This window comes from Ovis canadensis, chromosome 3 (assembly GCF_042477335.2).
Source record: "Ovis canadensis isolate MfBH-ARS-UI-01 breed Bighorn chromosome 3, ARS-UI_OviCan_v2, whole genome shotgun sequence".
In the NCBI taxonomy this organism is placed as follows: domain Eukaryota; kingdom Metazoa; phylum Chordata; class Mammalia; order Artiodactyla; family Bovidae; genus Ovis; species Ovis canadensis.
The window spans coordinates 210,331,625-210,355,738 of record NC_091247.1 but is presented as its reverse complement, the minus strand read 5'-3'; the positions used below and the strand labels follow the sequence as shown (position 1 = coordinate 210,355,738).

The 24,114-nt window shown below is 42.4% G+C and overlaps 1 protein-coding gene across 2 annotated transcripts in view; it reads right to left on the bottom strand.

Annotated features, from left to right (window-relative positions):
• STYK1 (serine/threonine/tyrosine kinase 1) overlaps window positions 1–20,847 on the bottom strand; it is a 52,748-nt gene extending 31,901 nt beyond the window's left edge. Inside the window, exon 1 of one of the 2 annotated variants that reach the window (XM_069581296.1) lies at window positions 20,725–20,847. The gene's annotated coding sequence lies outside the window, so the exon portion shown is untranslated. The remainder of the gene's footprint in view (window positions 1–20,724) is intronic. The other variant, XM_069581297.1, reaches the window with a different exon arrangement.
• Window positions 20,848–24,114: the final 3,267 nt, after the last annotated feature.

The following is a 24,114-nucleotide window of genomic DNA, read 5'->3' as shown; positions in this document are numbered from 1 at the left end:
GCTCCATGGTCGGGAAGATCCCCTGGAGACAGGAATGGCCACCCTCCAGTATTCTTGCCTAAGAAATCCCATAGATTGAGGAACCTAGTGGGCCACAGTCCGAATTGCTTGCTGATGGCATTGTTTTCTACCTGGGAGAAAGCTAAGTTGGAACTTTTGGAAACAAAGTTAATATATCGTCTGCATCCAACTGCGGCAAGTAGAAGGAACACGGGGACCAAGGTCAGGGATGCAGGATAGATTTATCTTAATCTTTTAATGTCTTGGTTTTCTAATCTTTAATCTGAGATTATCATGAGCACTTACCTCAGAGGATTCTAGTGAGAATTAATGAGAATGTGAAAATGTTCTTCAAAGGAACAAACTGTGCCATTTGCAGAGACTAATACGGACCTAGAGACTGTCACACAAAGTGAAGTCAGAAAGAGAAAAATAGCATTGTTTATTAAAGCATATATGTGGAATCTAGAAAAACAGTACAGATGAACATATCTGCAAAGCAGAAATAGAGACACCGACATAGAGAACAAATGGACTCCGGGCAGGGTTGAGGGGGGTGGGGCCGGTGGGTGGGAAGGGCTGGGATGAATTGGGAAATTGAGACTGACTTATATAAGGAGCCTGGTAGGCTACAGTCCATGGGGTAGCTAAGAGTCAGACACGACTGAGCAACTTGACTTTCACTTTTCACTTTCATGCACTGGAGAAGGAAATGGCAACCCACTCCAGTGTTCTTGCCTGGAGAATCCCAGGGATGGGGGAGCCTAGTGGGCTTCCGTCTCTGGGGTCACACAGAGTTAGACACGACTGAAGTGACTTAGCAGTAGCAGTAGCAGTATATAAACTACTATGTATAAAATATACAACTAACATTAACTTATTGCACAGCACAGGGAACTCTACTCAGTGCTCTGCGGTGACCTAAATGGGAAGACAATCCAAAAAAAGGGGGATATATGTATACCTCTAGCTGATTCACTTTGCTGCGCAGCATAAAATAACACATTGTAAAGCAACTATACTCCAGTAAATTTTATGGCAAAAACCACCACAATATTGTAAAGTAATTTGCCTCCAATTAAAATTTAAAAAAAAAAAAACCTGATGCTAAAAAGGTAAGTAGTAAAGCTTCTAAAGTTAAAAAAAGAAAAAGTAACAGTTACACCTTCCTCTTCCAGCAAGAATTCATGTGTGTTTACTTTGCATACATAATTACTTTTGGATACGTAATTACTTTTATATAATTATATAGACATAATTACTTTTCAGACCAAAGGTTCCAACTCAGTGTTCCTAAATAACACATTCTACCTGACAGTCTCTAACTCTAATTTCTACTTCCCCACCACAATGATCTCAAGACAGTGTGGCTTTCCTTCAAAGCACTGGCATAAATGTGGATATATTCCCTTTCCTCTAACACAGGCACCATATAATGAAAGTGCTGAATGACTTCCTTAGTTTTGCTCTTTCCTTCTCCAGGGGATCTTCCCAACCCAGGGATCTTCCCAACTCAGGAATCAAACCCAGGTCTCCTACATGGCAGGCAGATTCTTTACAGTCTGAGCCACCAAGGAAGCTAATGGGGGATAGTTCGGTTCAGTAGCTCAGTTGTGTCCGACTCTTTGCAACCCCATGGTCCGCAGCACACCAGGCCTCCCTGTCCATCACCAACTCCCAGAGTTTACTCAAACTCATCTCCATTGGTTGGTGATGCCATCCAACCATCTCTTCCTCTGCCATCCCCTCCTTCTCCTGCCTTCAATTTGTCCCAGCATCAGTGTCTTCCAATGAGTCAGTTGTTCGCATCAGGTGACCAAAGTATTGGAGTTTCAGCTTCAGCATCAGTCCTTCCAATGAACATTCAGGACTGATTTCCTTTAGGATGGACTGGTTGGATCTCCTTGCAGTCCAAGGGACTCTCAAGAGTCTTCTTCAACATTACAGTTCAAAAGCATCAATTCTTCAGCACTCAACTATCTTTATAGTCCGACTCTCACAACCACACATGACTACTGGAAAAACCATAGCTTTGACTAGACAGACCTTTCTTGGCAGGATAATGGAAGATAGCTGGAAAATAAATTCAGTGAGCAAAAACTGCAGGACCACTGTGTGTGTTCACGAATGTGGGTGTGGATAAGGAAAGTATGTAGGCGTGTATTTTATTAAATAGCAGTGAACAGTTCTACTGGCTTGTTATCTTAATATAGCCTCAGTGCAGCCCCACAGTAGCCCCACCTCAGCTGTGCTTCCCGCTCTGAACTTAATGCATGAGAAAGGTGCTTTGTTTTCAGTTGCGTCTTTGCTTGAAGTCATTTATATCTTCCACAATAAAGGCCCAAAAGGCATACCCGTAGGCTTTGGCTACCTTTCAGTATTTTTATTACAAGTCTCAGAAGTATAGCCCAGTGAAGTTTGAAACCCAATATACACATATTGTTGTTAGTTATTTGCTCAGTCATGCCTGACTCTTTGCAACTCCATGAACTGTAGCTCACCAGGCTCCTCTGTCCGTGGGATTTCTCAGGCAGGAATACTGGAATGGGTTGCCAATCCATACTCCAGGGGATCTTCCCAACCCAGGGATCGAACCCCTGTCTCCTACATTGGCAGTATTCTTTACCATTGAGCCATCAGGGAAACTCCAATATACCCGTTTCTGCCATTAATTAGCTGTGGTCTCTTGAGCAATCTCTTTTTTTTTTCATCTGTTAAACTGAGTTTATAGTATTATCTATCTCCAAGAATCACTGTAAGAATTAAATGATACTTAGAACAATACATAGCACATAACAAATAATAGTTATTACTAATTATTCCTATAATAATTATAGAAATAAAATATTCCCATAATAATTATACTATTATTCTTCAAATTATGATATCTACAAATGATTTCTCCTTTTGGATAAGATTTTCATCCTAGGCAGTATTAATATAATGACATAATATCACAATTAGAATATTTATATGTCTATGGATCAAGGGAATAAGAAAATTACTTCCTGAAATTTAAATTTAATATGGGCTTCCCTGGTTTACAGAAGGGACTTCCCTGGTGGTCCAGTGGCTAAGACTCTGCACTTCCAATGCCGGCTGTCTGGGTTCAATGTCTAGTCAGGGAACTAGATCCATATGCCACAACTAAGAGTTCACATGCTGCACCGGAGACCCGACACAGCCAAATAAATAGACAAATATTTTTAAAATATCCTTACAGTAAATATTACCTAGGTTTCTACTACAATTTTCTCATCTTCCTTCTGAGAAGTACCTACTTTTTATAAATGTTAAATTTTCAACTCTCCTGCTCTCTTTTATAAATTGCTTCATGGTCTTAAATTGAAATATCATATACTTAGAATAAAAGTAGATAAAACAAATTTCAGAATTCCTTTTCCACGCTCTAACACCCCAAATTTAAAACCAGTGTGATCAAAGAAACTTTGTAAAAGTTTCAAGGCCCAAGATGATCCATCAATTAAGTCAGAATCAAGAAACAGTCGGGAATAGGAACCGAGTGCTGGGATCTGTTAAGGCTCCAGAAGTTGATTCCAACATGGAGCCAATTTCAGGAACTTTGCCTTAAACCCTCATCTCCTTCCTTTCTTATTTAACACAGAAGAAATCCACCAGTCTCTAATTTAATAATAAAGTTCTAGATTGGCTGCTGTGTTTATTATCCTCTCTCTCTCTCTCTTTGGCCAAATTTTATCACTTCCCTGTGTTTTAATTCCTAATCTATAACATCATGGATTATCATTATCCTTGCACTATCTAATCAGAGACATTCTGATAAATGAGATAAAACATGTGAAAGGACTTTTTAAAGTTTTAGAATAAAAGGATTTCAGAAACCCAAGGTAGAATTATTCCCCTCCAACACACACACACACACACACACACACACACATACACATACACACACACATATACAGACATATATACATACACACACATATACATACTCATATATACACACATGTACACACACATACATACACATATACACACACACACACATGCCCACTGCCATCTCTTCTGAAGAATCCTCACTTCCCATCAGTTACTTTTTTATAGTAAGACCTGGGGATCTGTTAAGCCTTGTCTATATATTCCAGAGAACTTCAAGACAACTCTGCTCACTGCCCCATCATTTACTAGTCATACTTTTTCTCCTTTCATATATCACTGGGTCTTCTCTGATGGCGTGGTGGTGAAAAATTTGCCTGCCAATGCAGGGGCCATAAGAGACCATGGTTCAATCCCCGGGTCAGGAAGATCCCCTGGTGTAGGAAATGGCAACTCACTCCAGTATTTTGCCTGGAGGAGTCCATGGACAGAAGGGCCTGGTGGGCTACAGTCCTTGTAGTCGCAGAGTTGGACACAACCAAGCAGGCACTCATGCATCTTTCCCTCAAAATGGCTATGTAAACCAGTCCTTCTACTAGAATCTTTATTTGCTGTCAATAGATTGAGATCCATAGGAAAATCAAGAAATGTAAGTGTACCTCCACCAAGATGCAGAAAGCAGTTTAAAGCAAAGTGATGCAAATATTGCCTGAAACACCTGCTACCCTCCTGGATTGTTGATTCGTCCTGGGAATAAAAATGCGGCAGTGACATGAACTTTACTTGATCTTATTTTGCTTGATCTTACTTTTTGAAGTGAAAGAGCTAAAGATGGGACTTCCCTGGTGGTCCAATGGCTAAGACTCTGAGCTCCCAATGTAGGGAGCCCAGGTTTGATCCCATACGTCACAACTAAAAATCCTGCATGCCTCGACTATAACCTGATGCAGGCAAATAAATATATAAAAATAAATATTTTAAAAAAGAGCAAGAAAAGACTAAAACAAAGACAGTACAAGAGAACGAAAATCATGAGGTTTGTGTCTACGCTCAAGAGGAAAACCCTCAGAATTTTTGCCTAACATTTATTTAATTGAACAACAAAGATACATTAAGTACTGTTCACCATCCCTTGCTCTGGTTTCCTCCATTTGAGCTTCCCAGGCGGCACTGTGGTAAAGAATATGCCTGCAATGTGGGAGACCTGGGTTTGATCCCTGGGTCAGGAAGATCCCCTGGAGGAGGAAATGGCAACCCACTCCAGTAGTCTTGCTTGGAAAATTCCACAGACAGAAGAACCCAGCGGGCTACAGCCCATAGGGTAGCAAAGAGTCAGACACGACTGAGCACACAACGTATTTCTGGACCTTTTTCCAGAACCCAGGTAAGGAGATTCAGTTTAGGCATTCCACATTATCTCCCTCCTTTCCGCTTGCTCCTTGGAAGAAAAGTTATGACCAACCTAGATAGTACATTCAAAAGCAGAGACATTACTTTGACGACTAAGGTCTGTCTAGTCAAGGTTATGGTTTTTCCTGTGGTCATGTATGGATGTGGGAGTTGGACTGTGAAGAAGGCTGAGCACCGAAGAATTGATGCTTTTGAGCTGTGGTGTTGGAGAAGACTCTTGAGAGTCCCTTGGAGATCCAAGGGATCCAACCAGTCCATTCTGAAGGAGATCAGCCCTGGGATTTCTTTGGAAGGAATGATGCTAAAGCTGAGGCTCCAATACTTTGGCCACCTCATGCGAAGAATTGACTCATTGGAAAAGACTCTGATGGTGGGAGGGGTTGGGGGCAGGAGGAGAAGGGGACGACAGAGGATGAGATGGCTGGATGGCATCACGGACTCGATGGATGTGAGTTTGAGTGAACTCCGGGAGCTGGTGATGGACAGGGAGGCCTGGCGAGCTGCAGTTCATGAGGTCGCAAAGAGTCGGACACGACTGAGCGACTGAACTGAACTGAACTTCCCGATAAACCCAGACTCTTTCCCTGAGTGACCATGGAGCAGAGTTCAGACAATAAACCAAGTGAAGCAATTCACTTTGGACCCCACTCTTAACTGATACAAATCAACACAGCTTTCTTGACACTGATTTCTGCTTCCCACTGCTGCCTGGTATGTTTCATGGCATATAGTAAAATGATAAACACTTACACAGTGCTCACCACCTGTCAGGCACTGTTCTAAACACTTTACATATAGATGAAGGAACTTGTCACAGAGAAGTTAAGTAACTTGCTCTAGATCACACAGCTGCTGCGGCTGCTGCTGCTAAATCACTTCAGTCATGTCCGACTCTGTGCGACCCCATAGACAGCAGCCCATCGGGCTTCCCCATCCCTGGGATTCTCCAGGCAAGAACACTGGAGTGGGTTGCCATTTCCTTCTCCAATGCATGAAAGTGAAAAGTGAAAGTCAAGTCGCTTAGTTGTGTCTGACTCTAAAGACCCCATGGACTGCAGCCTACTAGGCTCCTCCGTCCATGGGATTTTCCAGGCCATTGCCTTCTCCAGATCACACAGGTAGTCAGCAGGGATTTGGAACTTCAGCCCAGGTTGTGTGGTTTTAGAATCAGTGCTTTTACATTACACTGTACACTGCTCCCTTAACAGATTCTCAAAAATTATTTTTTAAAAAATTAAAATTGCCTTTAATATTGCTTTGTGGGGTTTTGGGAAATAAAGTTTACAAAGCATAAAATGCACCCTTTTAATGTATACAATTTAGTGGTTTTTTAGTATATTCACAAAGTTGTACAACCATCACTGCTATCTAGTTTTAGACTATTTTCATCACATCCCTTAAAAAAAACTCTGTCCTAGGGGCTTCCCTGGTGGCACAGTGTTAAAGAATCTGCCTGCCAATGTAGGAGACATCAGTTTGATCCCTGGTCCAGGAAGATCCCATGTGCTGAGGAACAACTAAGCCCACACGCCACAGCTATTGAGCCTTTGCTGTAGAGCCCGAGAGCCACAACTACTGAACCCACGCACTCTAACTACTGAAGCTGGAGCACCCTAGAGCCGGTGCTCCACAAGAGCAGTCACCGCAGCTAGGAGGCCGTGCACTGCAATGAAGAGTAGCCTCCCGGTGGCCACAGCTAGAGAAAAACCCGTGTAGCAATGAAGACCCAGTGCAGCCAAAAATAAATTTTAAAAAATAGATACAAACCTGTACCAAGAGCAGCCACTTCCCGATGCCCACCTCCCACCACAAGCACCTGAGCAATCACTAATCTATCTCTCAGCTTTATGGATTTGCCTGTTTTAGATATCTCATATAAATTGAATCATATAATCTGTGACCTGTGTTAGGCTTTAGCAAGTTTCCAAGTTTCATCCATTGTATTAATGAGGGTTCTCTGGAGAAACAACTAATAGGATATATATATGAGGAAATTTATCCTACATATAATAGGATATATATATATGTATATATATATATGAGGAAATTTATTATAGGAATTGGCTTGCAAGGCTATGGAGGCTGAGAAGCCCCACAATCTGCCATCTGCAAGTTGGAAAGTCAGGAAATCTGGGACTATAATTCAACTTGAGGCTGGAGGCCTGAAAACAGGGATCCCAGGGTCTGAAATTCTCCTTATGCCTACAGTGCATGGCCTTAGTCACTGCAGCTTTGTAGTACATTTTAAAATAATTAATTCTGGGGACTCCCCTGGAGGTTTAGCAGTTAGGACTCAGTGCTTTCACTGCCAAGGGCTGAGGTTTAATCCCTGGTCAGGGAACTAAGATCCTGCAAGTTTTTATATACCTTACCTACAGAAATCACTGCTCCCCAGACACCCAAAATTTGTTTAGTTAATGTTGAAATAAAAATCACAAAGGTGCAGCACCTAATATCACTGTGAAACCACACAACTCAGAGTCCTATCCCAGGGTTCAGTGAACTTCGTCTGATGGATTTATATCACACACTATCTGAATATATATAAACCCACAACCTGTGGCCTGCTGATACTATCAAAGCTTTATTGCTCTTCTGTTTGTAGATAATCTAAGCTCATACCTTTAAATCAGCTTGCCTCTATTTCCCAGCCCATGTTAAGTCAGTCAATTAAAAATAATTTTAATAGCAACCCAAAGGGATGGGAAGGGGTTCAAGAATGAGAGGATATATGTATACTTATGGCTGATTCATGTTGTTTTACAGCAGAAACCAACAAAACATTGTAAAGCAATGATCCTCCAATTAAAAATAATTTTTTATTTTTTTATTTTTTTTAATTTTTAATATAAATTTATTTATTTTAATTGGAGGTTAATTACTTTACAATATTGTATTGGTTTTGCCGTACATCAACATGAATCCGCCACAGGTATACACGCGTTCCCCATCCTAAACCCCCCTCCCTCCTCCCTCCCTGTACAATCCCTCTGGGCCAAATAACTAAATAGACATTTCTCCAAATAATTTTTTAAAAAAAGAAAAAAATAGCAGTCCAAGATGAGAAGATCTAGAAAGATCAAGGTAGTGGTGGTGAAGAGGAGGTGCTTTACAGATAATGATAAAATCACATTTCATTTATCTGCATTTTTTTCCAATCCTGAAAACTTGGAGTGTTCCTCAAAGTTATCTTCAGTTTTACTAAAGAAAGCCACTTCAGGATGACCCATGACCATTTTAACAACTTCATAGTGCATGTGGAAAATAAGGTCTAAGTGCAAAGGTGACTCATCTAGGGTCAGAAAATAAATCAGAGATCTGATCTGATGTGGGACTTGCTGATCATGAATCCATTATTACTCTTAATGAACATGGGTGAGGACAAGAAAAACAGGGTGAGACTTTGAGGCAATTTAGTGTTAAGGGAGCTATTTGGGCCTCAAGAAGGAATATAGGTTTACGTATGGCTGACTCATCTTGCTATGCAGTGAAGCTAACACAAAACTGTGAAGCAACTCTACTGCAATAAAAATTAATTAATAAAAATTAAAGAAGGGATGCAAACATGCCAAGTTCAACTCTCAGCGTCAAAAAATCATTCTCTTCCCACCCTGTAATTGAAGAAACCAGCACTGTGTCTCCTGGGCCACTTTAGACACACCTCCCTGCTAAAGAAACTCTAAAAAGAGCAAACCTGCCTTCCATTTCTTATTCTGCTTTACAAGAACACTATGAGATGCAACATGAATTCCACAAACGAATTCTAAACATGTACAATCAGAAGAGCCTTTTGAAAGCCATTAAAAAAAACCTAGCCTCCGTAACTAGCTGATGAGGAAACAGGGGCAGGGTTCAGGTTTTTTCCAATTAATTAGCACTTGAGCTAAGACTAGCCTTGTGTGCCTTGAACGTCCATCTGGTCCTCTTTCATTATAATTTTCCACCCTTCAAAAGGCTGACTGGGTATTGGTTCTTTTTTTATCCAGTTTTGTATGGATGAGGATAAGGAAGATGATCATAGTTGTTAGAATTCATCATGTGCCTACAGTTTCATAGTTTCTTCTGCCTGTCAAGCCTTTGGGTTGTATACGTGTCTGAATTAACCTCAGAAAATCCACCGCATGCATTTCTGAGGTTGAAGAGACTTCACATTCCAGTTGTATTTTCATTGCTGGCCCTGCAGGGCCTTAAGAATGTTTCAGTGAATATTCTGCTTATTTATTCCTCCACCAAAACTCATTTTGATTCATACTAAGAGGTCAGCCCCAGAGAACAGTAAAGGGGTCAGGGATTGGGACACATGGCGTAAGCCCACAGAAGTAGCAGAGCAGCTTCAAACCAGACTGGTTGTATCTGTGGTGTTTGCTTATAAATCTGATGGAAAGCAAGGCAGTCAAGACAGATTTTCAGCATTCCCTTAGCTCCCTGCCCTTTCCTTGAACCACAAGCCTAGCCTGTCACTTCTACTCAAATAAACAAGCCCTTCCCCGCTGCTGTAGCCTTTAACTAGTCTGAGGCAGCACTGACTTTGGGCTCTGGCTGGTGGGGCGTCACCCAGCACTTACTCAAGGGGCAGTGGACACTTGCTCTGTCTGGGTTAAGCCGACCCCATCCAACTTAAAAGTGACTTTGGAGAAGCTGATCCTAAGGACACAAACTCGGGGTAGTGTGGTCTACAGTGGGTCTTGAAAACTGATTACTATCAGAAAAAAAAAAGAGAAATTGCTTAGGGTCATCTTCTCTAAACTCCAAATTATCATCTTTGCAAATATTTTTCATCATTCAGGTGACAGCATAATATGAATATAACATCTATGGTGTCTCCCAGAGTTGTTCAACACAACAGCCCATGTGTACCTAACAAGACAGTACATTTGGTTAAATCATTCAAAACTGATGCTCTGGTGAAACCTAATAATTTTGAAGTTTTCTCCAGGAAGTTAACAGACTTCAAATATGAGTATTATATATTTATTATTGAGATTTTTCTATAGCCACAGTGTATGTGGTTCAGTGTAAAGAATCCACCTTTCAAGCAGGAGACATGGATTTGATTCCTGGGTCAGGAAGATTCCCTGGAGAAGGAAATGGCAATTTGCTCCAGTATTCATACCAGATCCCACAGACAGAGGAGCTTGGCAGGCTATAGTCCATGGGATCTCAGAGTTGGATACAGATGAGCAACTGCTGCTAAGTCGCTTCAGTCGTGTCCGACTCTGTGCGACCCCATAGATGGCAGCCCACCAGGCTTCCCCGACCCCGGGATTCTACAGGCAAGAATACTGGAGTGGGTTGCCATTTCCTTCTCCAATGCATGAAAGTGAAAAGTGAAAGTGAAGATGCTCAGTCATATCCGACTCTTAGGGACCCCATGGACTGCAGCCTACTAGGCTCCTCTGTCCATGGGATTTTCCAGGCAAGAGTACTAGAGTGGGGTGCCATTGCCTTCTATGAAATGAGCAACTAAACAACAATGGACCTTTGAAGCACTTTTTTCCCTTAAACTTTAGCATCCCCTACAATTTCTTAGTAGAATTCTAATATAACCCAGAATTACATACATACAATAATTTTAATTTAGATCAATGTTCTGAAAACAGCACCGTATTTCTACGTACTTTATTAACTGACAAAATACATGTTATGTGCATACACACTGTTATGTGTGTAAAAATAGGGTAGTTTACTATGACTGAAGGTGTAAGATGTTAACAGCTGTATAAGAAAAAAAAATTAAAGCAAAATTTCTTCTCGTTTATCATTCTTACCAGTAATTTAGTCCATAAAAGTATAAAACTGTAGGTATAAAAAAATTCAATCACTGTCTTCAAGTTGCTATGATCACTCAGTTGCTAAGAATTGGCTTTATTGAGGGATTTCCATAGCAATTTTGTGGCTAAGATCCCACACTTACTGTATGTGGGGACAGGTTTGATCCCTGGTTGGGGATTGAAGATCGACTCTTTGTGACCCCATGGACAGTAGCCTGCACCAGGCTCCTCCATCCGTGGGATTTTCTAGGCAAGAGTACTGGAGTGGGTTGCCATTTCCTTCTCCACACATGTTGCATGGTATAGCCAAAAAAAATACCAAACAAACCAGGAACTGGTTTTATTGAGGTGGTGAGGCCTGGAGGGTGGAGTAAAAGAACCTGAACTCACCTCCTATCACTGGGACACCAAAATTACAACTATTTACAGAACAACTACAGATAAAAATGACCTGAGGAAGAGCAGGAAGGGTTTTTGACAGCTAAACCTATAAGAAGGACGATGAGCAGGAGAAGTCAAGACCCCCGCCTGCAGCTGGGTACCCCACAAACTGCAGGATAGTAACTATTACAGAAGTTCTTGCCAAGCAGTGGGGTTCCGAGTCCCACACTAGGCTCCCAAGCGTAGGGTTCCCGAACCACTGGAAAGATGAGTACCCAGATTATCTGGCTTCGAAGGTCAGTAGGGATTCCCTGGTAGCTCAGCTGGTAAAGAATCGACCTGCAAGGCAGGAGACCCCGGTTTGATTTCTGGGTCGGGAAGATCTGCTGGAGAAGGGATAGGCTACCCACTCCAGTATTCTTGGGCTTCCCTAGTGTCTCAGCTAGTAAAGAATCTGCCTGTAATGCGGGAGACCTGGGTCCAGTCCCTGGGTTGGGAAGATCCCCTGGAGAAGGGAAAGGCCACCCACTCCATATTCTGGCCTGGAGAATTCCGTGGACTGTATGGTCCCTGGGGTCGCAAAGAGTAGGATGCAACTGAGCGACTTTTATTTCACTTTCATGGCTTCCCTGGTGGCTCAGACGGTAAAGAATCAGCCTGCAATGCAGAAGACCCAGGTTCAATTCCTGGGTTTCAAAGACCCCCTGGAGAAGAGAAGGGCTACCCACTGCAATATTCTTGCCTGGAGAATTCCATGGACAGAGGAGCCTGGCTGGCTATAGTCCATGGGGTTGAAAAGAGTTGGATATGACTAAGCGACTAACACACAAATGCTGTTTTAGTTTATATAAATAAACACAGAGAATTAGACAAAATGAGGTTACAGAGGAAAACACTCCAAATAAAGAAACAAAATAAAACACCAGAAGAAGAACAAAACTAAATGGAGCTAAGCAACATACATCCAACAGTTTAGGGTAATGATCATCAACAATAATAGGAGAACCTTAACACCCTGCTTACATCAAGGAAAGATCATCTAAGCAGAGAATCAATAAGGAGGGAGTGTGCAAAAAAGGAAACCCTTCTACATGGTTGATGGGAATGTAAACTGGTACAAATACTATGGAGAATAGTATGGAGTTTCCTCAAAAAATAAAAATAGAATCACCATATGAGCCAGCAATTCCTCTCCAGGGTATTTTTATGAGGAAAAAAATACTAATTCAAAAAGATATACACACCCCATGTTAATTACAACATTGTTCATAATAGCCAAGGTATGGAAATAGCCTCAGTGTCTATAAATAGTGTACGGAAGTGAAAGTGAAAGTCATTCAGTTGTGTCTGACCCTTTGTGACCCCATGGACTATACAGCTCATGGATTTTTCCAGGCCAGAATACTGGAGTGGGTAGCCTTTCGTTTCTCCAGGGGATCTTCCCAACCCAGAGATTGAACCCAGGTCTCCCGCATTGCAGGTGGATTCTTCACCAGCTGAGCTACAAGGAAAGCCCAAGAATACTTGAGTGGGTAGCCTATACCTTCTCCAGTGGATCTTCCCGATCCAGGAATCAAACTGAGGTCTCCTGCACTGCAGATGGATTCTTTACCAGCTGAGCTATAAGGGAAGGCCTAAATAGGTGGATGGATAAAGAATATGTAAGATAGATACACAGACAGATATAGAGAATGGAATATTACTCTGTCAAGAAAAGAATAAATCTTACCATTTATGCCAACATTAATGGATATAGAAGGTATAATGGTAAGTGAAATAAATCATACAGAGAAAGACAAATACCATATGATTTCACTTATATGTGAAATCTGGAAAAGAAAACAAATGACTAAACCTAGCAAAACAGAAATAGACTCACAGATACAGACAAAAACAGGTAGTGGCCAAAGGGGAAGCGGTTGAGGTGATGGGTGAAACAGGTGAGACTTCCAGTTATAAAATAAATGAGTCATGTGGATGAAATATATAACATGGAGAATATAGTCAATAATATTGTAATAACTTTGTATGATAACTAGACTTATTGTATTGATCCTTTTGAAATGCATAGAATTATCAAATTACTATTTTGTCCACCTGGAACTAACATAGTGTTGTAGGTCAATTATACTTTAATTAAAAAGAAAAGGAATTAGCTGTGTTGGCAACTGGCTATCTCAATGTCAAAAAGGGTTATTATTATAAAATTAGAAAACAAATTAAGTGCAGATTAGGTGTGGCGGCCGAGAAGGCAATGGCAACCCACTCCACTACGCTTGCCTGGAAAATCCCATGGACGAAGGAACCTGGTAGGTTGCAGCCCATGGGGTCGCTAAGGGTCAGACACCACTGAGAAACTTAACTTTCACTTTTCACTTTCATGCATTGGAGAAGGAAATGGCAACCCACTCCAGTGTTCTTGCCTGTAGAATCCCAGGGACCAGGGAGCCTGGTGGGCTGCCGTCTATGGGGTCACACAGAGTCGGACACGACTGAAGCAACTTAGCAGCAGCAGCAGGTGTGGAAGGGGCAAACCTAATGCTTAAAATCTGAGATAGAACTTAGACTGATGAGGGTTAAATAAACCATGAGCATCAAGGAAACCCTTGTTCCCTGGAATCTCACTTTTTAGAAGTGACTTTCACAGCATGGTATAGCCGGAGTATACATTGCTCAGTTCACCTGGAGTTGTAGTCAGGGGAAAGTTGTGGAGAAGACCCCCTGAGCTTAGAAGTGTAAGAGTAACTTTAGGAAATTGAGCTGAAGTCAAGGCATGGATAGGAACCCCTTCACTTCATCCCCACTTCCTTCTCCTTATCTAGAGCTGACAGTCTCTGCAGCTAAATTCTAACCTATTCTCCTCATGATCATTCTGGTTAGGAAACTCAAAGAAATTACAAGAAATTCAAAAATAAAAGACTCATTTTTTAAATCAAAGGATCTCCCAAGATTTGCCAGTCTATCTCAACTCTTCATTTTCTAAAGCAGAAAGATAAAAATAACAATAAAACAATAAAGCTCACTGACGTAAGTACCTTGTTCTTGGCTAACAAAAAGAGTGCCAGTGCTTAAAACAGATTTCAGGTCCTTGGACTCCTTCCATTCTACACAAGACTCTTTCCATGCTACACAAGTATTTGTGTAATATCTCCTTTTCCTTTGTGTACACTTATTCCCTTCTACTTCTGTTTTCTGCAGATGATAGGCTAATATAAAGACTGAATACCTCACCTACTTATTCAGTACTTAATCAGTTTGCCTACAGTCATCAGTTTCTTTCCAATCAGATAGTAATTTCCCTGATGGCATACTCAGCTTCTTTATGCCCTTTTATCGCATGCGTGCATGCATGCTAAGTCGCTTCAGTCGTGTATGACTCTTTTCGACTCTATGGACTGTAGCCTGCCAGGCTCTTCCGTCCATGGGGATTCTCCAGGCAAGAGTACTGGAGTGGGTTGCCATGCCCTCCTGACCCGGGGATCAGACCCACATCTCGTGGCTCCTGCATTGCAGGCAGATTCTTTACCACTGAGCCACCAGAGAAGCCCATGCCCGTTTATTAGCACAGCCCAGAAGCAGACATTGAGCAGTAGCCTGGTGGGGAGCTAGAAGAGAAGCATGAAAGTCTTCATGAGAACAAGAATTTGGGGACTTTGGCTATTTTCCTCCTAGCTGTAGCCCTAACACTTGGAAACAGGGCTTTTTCCAGGTGAATTTCAGTGTGGGTGTGTTACACATTACAATAGCTTAATGCCCTTATCACCACAACTACCAACAGCTGTCAGTAACTAGGGGGAAGAAAGCTTGGTCTCAAATGTGTGAACAGCTCAGATGAGGAGAGGATTCATAACAGGAATCCATAATCACAGAAATAAAAGGGTAAGAAAGGAGACAAAATGGGAATGAGGTTGAGAGACTGATGAAAAGGACCAACAAATCAAGAAAAAGAGGAACTTCCCTAGTGGTCCAGTGGTTAAGAATTCACCTTCCAATGCACTGGGTGTGTGTTCAATCCCGGGTCAGGGAACTAAGCTCCCACATGCCTCGAGGCCAAAAAGTCAAAACATAACGCAGAAGCAATATTACAACAAATTCAATAAAGACACAAACATATGGTCCACATTTTAAAAAATCTTAAAAAAAAGAAAAAGGAAAGACAAAGATGGCATCAAGATGGTGGACTAGGAGGAGGTGGAGAGCACCTCCCTCCATGAACACGTCTAAAATTCATCTACATATGGAACAACTCTCACTGAAAACTAGAGACTGACAGAAACCAAGTTCCTGCACAACCAAGGCTGTAAGAAAGATGCACACTTAATCCAGTAAGAAGAGAAGAAAAGTGATCAGGTCAGGACTTGGGAGGAAAAGGAAGATCACACGGGTGGAGAGCCATGCTGGGGAGTGGGCAGTTCAAGCCACATACTGGGCACCCCAGTCCTGGGGTCCTCTGTGGGGCAGATGGATCCCCCTGGCAGGTAGGAAGACCACCAGGACTAACAGGAGAGCTGTGGGGAACCTGGACTTACGAGTGCACATGTGCTGGCCTGCCCCCACAGGTGGAGTGGAGGTGCAGTGGCCCCAGTTTTTCCAAGACAGCCTGGGCGCACGCCCCAGCTGACGCGGGGAGAGCGAGCCAGCCCGCATTTACCCTGGGTCATAGCGTGACACCGGATCTGGGTGGCCATGACCAGGAAGAAAGCTCAGCTGTGGGAAACGCAGAGGTGACCTGGGTGGGGCAGAGCCTGGGTGAGGCGGCAGGAGCCATTGTCGGAGCTTATTCCACAGCACCTCAGAAGCAGCCCGGATCTTTGAGGTGGCCAAGCCACCACAGCTCCTGCCTGCCCGCCAAGTCATTTCAGTCATGTCCGACTCTTCGTGACCCCAGGGACTGAGCCTGCCAGGCTCCTCTGTCCATGGGATTCTCCAGGCAAGAATACTGGAGTGGGTTGCTACGCCCTCCTCCAGGGGATCTTCCCAACTTAGGGATCAAGCCTGAGGCTCCTGCATTGCAGGCGGATTCTCTACCACTGAGCCACCAGGGAAGCCCCCACCCCAGCTCACTCCCCAGTAAATACCTCAGGTCCTGGAGAGCCCTGCCTGCCCTGAGGTGATGCTCCATGACAGGGATGGACAGTGATCAGCCATGAGGGACAAAGGGACTTGAACCCAAAGCTACATCTGAGCAGAGTAAGGGAAACGACTGCAGGCACTGGCACAGGTAGCACATCAGAGACAATTCGGATCTCTGTCTGTGACGGGAATGAGTGGACAGACCCCGTGGACCCCCTTGCTTCAACACTACTCCCTGTAGGACAAGGGTCCCAGAAAAAAGGGAGGGGAAAACACACACTTAGAGGAAACAGAGGGGCTTCCCTAGTGGCTCAGCGGCAAAGAATCCACCTACCAATGCAGGAGACATGGGTTCAACCCCTGGTCCAGGAAGATCCCACATGTTGTGGAGCAATTAAGCCGTGTGCCACCTCTACGGAGCCTGTGATTAGAACCCAGGAGCCCCAACAACTGAGCTCACATGCCGCAGCTACTGAAGCCCATGCTCCCTAGAGCCCTTGCTCTACAATGAGAGAAGCACCACAATGAGAAGCCCAAGCACCACAGCGAAGACTAGCCCTGCTCGCTGCAACCAGAGGAAAGCCAGTGGCAACAGAGAGACAGCACAGCCAAAACACATAAATAAATAACCTTTAAAAAATAAAAACAAGGAAACCAAGCCAGCTTGGCCCAGCCCTCAGGAATTCTGCTTCAGCAACTTGAAATTAGCCCTTATCCACAATAGAACAGTCATGGCCACTGGGAAGAGGGGAAGTCCCCGCTCACACCAGCTTGAGCTCTTGCCCCTACATGTCCAGCCTGACCTCCTATCAGGATGGCAGCTTCCAGCACACCCTGAGGAAAGATGTGATTACATCCACACTAAATCCAGCTCTCCCACCAAAGGTACAGGGCACACACAGTCTACACAGAGATGCTCCCACACAAGAACACCCCTTTAAGACTGCAAGAGGTAACTATTTCACCTGAATTTAGGTCAGAGAAAGTTAAACCAAAAAAAAAAAAAGGCAAAGGAACTGCTGTCAACTGAAACAGCAAGAAAAACATCCTGAAAAAAATATAATAAAACAGAAATAAACAATTACCAGAGAAAGAATTCAAAGCCTTAGTAATAAGAATGTTAACTAAATTAGGGAAGAGAATAAATGAACACAGTGAGAATTTTAACTAGAAAATATTTTTAAAAACTCTAAAAAATGGAGAATTCAATAACAAATAAAAAGCACAGTAGAAAGAATAAATAGCAGATTAAGTGATACAGAAGAATGCATAAGAGATCTGTAAGACAGGGTAATGGAAATCACTTGATCATAAAAGCAAAACGAGAAGCAAATTTTAAAAACTAAAATCAACCTAAGAGATCTCTTGGATAAGATTAAGTGCACCAATATTTGTATTAAAGGGCTTCCAGAGAGAGAAGAGAGAGGGAAGGGGATCAAAACTCATTTATAATCATTTCAAAAAGAAAAAAACACTTAGGAATAAATCTGTCTAAGGAGACAAAAGAAATATACTACAAAAACTATAAGATGCTGATGAAGGAAACTGAAGATAACACAAACAGATGAAAAGCTATATCGTGTGCCTGAACTGGAAGAATCTATATTGTTAAAACTACCATGCTAACCAAGGCAATTTACAGATTCAATGCAATCTCTGCCAAAATATCAATGGCATTTTTTACAGCTGTTGTTCCCCAAGTCATGTCCAACTTTTTGTGACCCCATGGACTGCAACACACCAGGCCTCCTCGTCCTTCACCATCTCCTGGAGTTTGCCCAGGTTCATGTCCATTGATCGGTGATGCCATCAAACCATTTTTCATGGAAGTAGAACAAATAGTTAAGAAATTGTTATAGAAACACAAAAGAGCCCAAATAACCGATCTTGAGAAAGAAGAACAGACCTGGAGGAATCACTCTCCCTGACTTTAGACTAGACAACAAATCTATAGTAATCAAAATAGTATGGTATTGTTGACTCAGTGGACATGAACTTGGGCAAACTTTGGGAGATAGTGAGGGACAAGGAGGCCTGGCCTGCTGCAGTCCATGGGGGTCACAAAGAATCAGACACTGAATAACAACAACATAAAGTGACTGAATAACAATAACGACATAAAGCAGTGAGATCAGAACATTTCCTTACACAAGAATAAATCAAAATGTAAGACCTGAAATCATAAAATTTCTAAAGGAGAACATAGGTAGAACAGTCTTTGACACAAATTATAACGATATTCTCTTGGATCATTCTCCTAAGACAAAAGAAATAAAAGCAAAAAAAGAAAAAAAGAAATAAAAGCAAAAAATCCAAATGGAATCTAATTGAACTTAGAGGCTTTTGCACAGCAAAGGAAGCACCAAAAAACAAAAAGACAATGTATGGAATGGAAGAAAATGTCTAAAAATGATACAATTAACAAAGGCTTAATATTCAAAATATACAAACAGTTCACACAATTCAATATTTAAAAATAACACAATCAAAAAATGGTCAGAAGATGTAAATAGACATTTTTCCAAAGACATACAGATTGCTAAGAGGCACGTGAAAAGATGCCCAACAACACTAATCAACAGGAAAATGCAAATCAAAATCACTGTCACCTCACACCTGTCAGAATGGCTGTAAATAACAAATGTTGGAAAGGATGTAGAAAAAAGGGAACTCTTGTACACTCTTGGTGGAATAAAAAATTGGTGTAGCTGCTATGGAAACAATATGGATGTTCCTCAAAAAACTAAACACAGAAGGACCCTCTTGTTGTTTAGTCACTGAGTCATGTCTGACTATTTTGTGACTCCATGGACTGCAGCCCGCCAGGCTCCTCTGTCCATGGGATTTCCCAGGCAAGAACACTGAAGTGGATTTCTATTTCTTTCTCCCGGGGATCTTCCCAATCCAGGGATCCAACCCGCCTCTCCATTTGCAGGTGGATTCTTTACCACTGAGCCACCTGGCAAGCCCTAGAACCACCATATTACCCAGCAGTTCCACTCCTGGGTGTCTATCTGGAAACACAAAAACACTAATTTGAAAAGATTCATGTAACCCAGTGTTCAAGGCAACATTATGTACGATATACAAAGTATATTGCAATAGAAGCAACCCAAGTGGCAATTAACAGATAAGTGGATTAAAAAAGACATGGCATGAGTATATATATATATATATATATATATATATATATATATATATATATAGCTGAGTAACTGTTCTCAGCCATAAAAAAGAATGAAATTCTGCCATTTGCAGCAACACAGATGAACCCAGAGAATATTATGCATAGTGAAATAAGTCAGACAAATACTGTATTCACACTTACTTGTGGAATATAAAAAATAAAACGAATAAATGTATATAGCAAAACAAAACAGACCCACAGATATGAAAACAAACTAGTAGTTACTAGAGGGGAAAGAGAAGGGAGAAAGGGCAAGACAGGAGTAGAGGATTAAGAGACACAAACTACTCAGTATAAAATAGATAAGCATATTGTACGGCATGGGGAATTACAGCCATTATTTTGTAATAACTTTTAATGGAGTGAATGAAACCTATAATAATACTATAAAGAGTCAATCACTATGCTGCGCATCTGATACTAATATAGTATTTTAAATCAACTACACTTCAATACAAAGAAAAAGAGAAAACAAGAAGAAAACCGAAATTCCAGTAAACAAAGAATAGCATATCACACTATACAGTTTTTAAGTGTGATTACAGATATTATCTCATTTAAATATCACAACAACTCCAAGAGATAATTACCATTCTTAATTATGCGTAGCAGCAGATGAGGAGCTGAGCTGAGCCCAAAGGCGGGCTGAAAGACCTTACTGTCCTGTGACAGGTAATTTCTGTACTTGACTTTTTCTTTCTATCTCCCCTCTCGCTATGGCCTCCTCTCCAGGAATACACAGAGACCCCTCATCCCTTCGCTTTCTGGCTACCTCTCTCCTTGCCCAAATTGCTGAAAATTTGCCAAAATTCTGTCTTAAAAAAAAAAAAGACAGACGCTAAAACTCGCGAGATGCCTGTTCCGAAGAAATACAGATTCATTCACCTGGTGATTGCTGTTTGCTCACAAAAAATACAAACAGCCACCCACAGCCATCCCCCTTTCGGCCGCCTCCCTCTTTTTCTTCCCCAAACAGCGAAGTCCACCCCTGACTGCATCACTACTATCCTCCTCTCACCCGTCATACCCCCAGACCGTTTCCACTACCTTGTCCCTCCTCCGGTTCCTCCTCCGGTCACTCTGTATTTCAGATGAAACTTGCTCAGCCAGGGAAGAGGGAAAAAAAACCTCGTTTTGCGTAGGGCAAGTTGTGCCGGCCTCAAGGAAATGTTTTTCAGTCCCTCCTTCCCACCGTGGGGCGTGGCCGCGGGCAAAGGATGGAGTTTGGGCGGGCTCCCCACAAAAGGAAAAGTCTGCGGGCACTGAGGTTTCCGGGCCTCACCACACCTGAACCAGCAGGAAACCTCTGCCGAAATTGTAAAAGCTGGACTTGTTGCTGATCAACTTATTCATTTCCTTCTCAAGCGATTGCTAGATAGTCAGGTATAGAAGACCTGCTTGTCCAGGTGAAAATGCAGTCACGATAAGGCGCAACAGCGCCACCTTCTGTGCAACTCAATAACAGTTGCCTTCATCGGTGCTCAAAATGGCCAGGATTTGACCTTGGGCTCCGGGACAATCGCAACCCCAAGCCTTTACTGAGCGCCCCAGTTAATACTGACCATGAGGCAATAGATTGGGAATAATTGAACATAAAAATCTCAGGAGTAAGTAGTCAATCATTCACAAATGCTTTTAAAATAATCTATGTGCTGGGTTCTCCTCTAGGGATACAGTGATGAGCCACCTACTTAGGTTACTGGCCCACAAGGAATTTACAATCATAGGAGACCCTGAAGAAAATACTCGCCTGGGAGAACTCCAGACTTGATACTAGCACCGAACACACGTTCTACTCAAGAAATATAGGCCACATAGTGTGTAGATGGCTTGCTAGCTCAGCATTGTTAGCAAACCAAGCAGAAATTGGGCATCCTTAGAACAGAAAGAATTTGGGTACCATGTGATGTCGAGCGTTTGAAGATTGGGGTACTTCAGTTCTCTGGAGTCTTTGCTATTGTCCAGGTGAAAATTCCCTTTTATTAAAAATTCCAGTTTTATTCCCTTCAGAGCTCTTTTAAAATAGGAAGAACTGTACTGCATGCCATTAAATTGTACATTTAAGAATGGTTGGTGGTTAATTTATGTTATGTGAATTTTACCTCAATTTAAAAAAATGAAAGAATGAAGTCTCCTCAGTCAACTTTTCTTCCCACCCTTGACGTCATAACTGATGAATAAAAGCCAAATGAACAAATCTGAGCTTTATATTATGGCCTCTTCTACTCTGCTTTCCCATGGACCCTGATCTCCTCAAAGCAGAGACTGCGGCATACTCATTTTTGTAATTCCTGCAACACCTGATTATCTTGCTGAATACCCATTCTGATACACAGAATTCTGTTTAAAAATCTCCTTTTCGTAAAGGAGTCACCATAGTCACAAAAGTTATAACCTCTAAGACCTAGAAAAAAATTTAAATATATATAGACCGAACAAAGGGGCATTCAAAAACGTATACTCTAATGTTAATGAACAATTCAATAAATGGTGAATTTTTAAATTTTCGGAGATAGAGAAAACTCTGGAAATAATGCTCAGATATATGAAAACACCAACATACATACTAAATAGAAAATCCTCAGTAAACAAAAGATATAAGCAGGAGGTATTCATGTGTGACTGGTTCCACACATTTACATGTGAGTAAGGTGACTGGATCATTCTTATTTTGCTCTTCTCTCCGAGTGTCCATTCTCTTATAATTTCCATTATTACCTCTGTCTCACAATTCTGGCCCCTTACTCGTATTCAGCAATCTTCAGTTCATCCATCCTTACCAGATGGTTATTTCTACCTCACCATATTTATTTATTTATTGTTGGCTGCACTGGATCTTTGTTGCTGCATGCAGACTTTCTCTATTGGTGAGCGGGGCCACTCTTTTGTTGGGGTGGATGGGCTTCTCACGGCAGTGGTTTCTCCTGTGGCAAAGCACAGACTCTAGGCATGCCGGCTTCAGTAGCTGTGGCCCACTGACTCTGTTGCTCCAAGGCACGTGGGATCGTCCCAGACCAGGGACTGAACAGTCCCCTGCATTGGCAGGTGGATTCTTATCCACTGTACCACCAAGGAAATCCCAATCAGCATTTATTGAATGCCCGTTTTCTGCTCTGCCAGCATTTATTGAGTGTTAAGTATTGAACAGGCTTCCTTGGTAGCTCAGCTGATAAAGAATCTTCCTGCAATGAAGGAGACCTCAGTTCAATTCCTGGGTCAGCAAGGTCTGCTGGAGAAGGGTAGGTCTACCCACTCCAGTATTCTTGGGCTTCCCTGGTGGCTCAGCTGGCAAAGAATCCACCTGTAATGCAGGAGACCTGGGTTTGATTTGAAATTAAATTCTATCTTAATTGATAAAAATTTAGTCATATTGAAGAAAAGAAGGACGTGTACTCATCTTCTCCTGAGAGAACTCCGAAGTTGCAACTCTCTGCTGAAAAAGCATCGACAAGAAAATTTTGGATTCCACTAAAAAGAGATACCCCATGTCCAAGGACAAAGGAGACACACATCAAGAGAACAGAAAGGATGAAATCACATTTAGAATCAAACCTCATACCTGCCAGAGATGCTCAGAGGGCTCAAGCACACCAGGACCCAGGGATCCCACAGAGACTGAGCCAGACCTGCCTTTGAATGTTTGTCTCAGTCTGTCTTTGTGTGTTTGTCCCTGCGGAGACATGGGTCAGCAGCGGCCTGCTGTGGAGACAGGGGCTCTGGCTGCAGCAGACTTGGGTCATACAGTGTGTGGCATCAGCCCTCTTAGAGGAGGTCACCATTAGCCCCAACATAGAGCCACCGAGCAGACAACCCACAAACTGCAGAACAATTATGCCAAATAAAGTCTCACACTGTTGAGAAAGTTCTAAGACCAACAACAGATTTCCCAATCTCAGGATCTGGCAAAGGGGCTGAGAACCCCCAGGGAATATGACTTTGGAGGCCAGTGGTATTTGATTACAGAACTTCCACAGGACTGGGGACACAGACTCTTGGAGGGCACAGACCAAACCTTGTGCACACCAGGAGCCAGGAGAAAGGAGCAGTGTCCACACAAGAGACTGAGCCAGACTTGCCTGCGAGTGTCCAGGAGTCTCCGGCACAGGTGTGAGTCGACAGTGGCCGGCTGCAGGGTCAGAGGTGCTGAACACAACAGTGCGTGGAGAGTCCTTTTGAAGAAGGTCACCATTATCTTCATTACCATAGGCCTCAGGCCAAACAACAGGGGGAAACACAGCCCCTCGCATCAAGAGAAAATAGCATTAAAGGTTTACTGAGGATGACCCTGCCCTTCAGAACAAGACCCAGTTTCCCCCAGAGTTAGTCTTCCCATCAGGAAACTTCCATAAGTCTCTTATCCTTCTCCATCAGAAGGCAGACAGAATGGAAACCACAATCACAGAAAACTAATCAAACTGATCACATGGACCAAAGCCT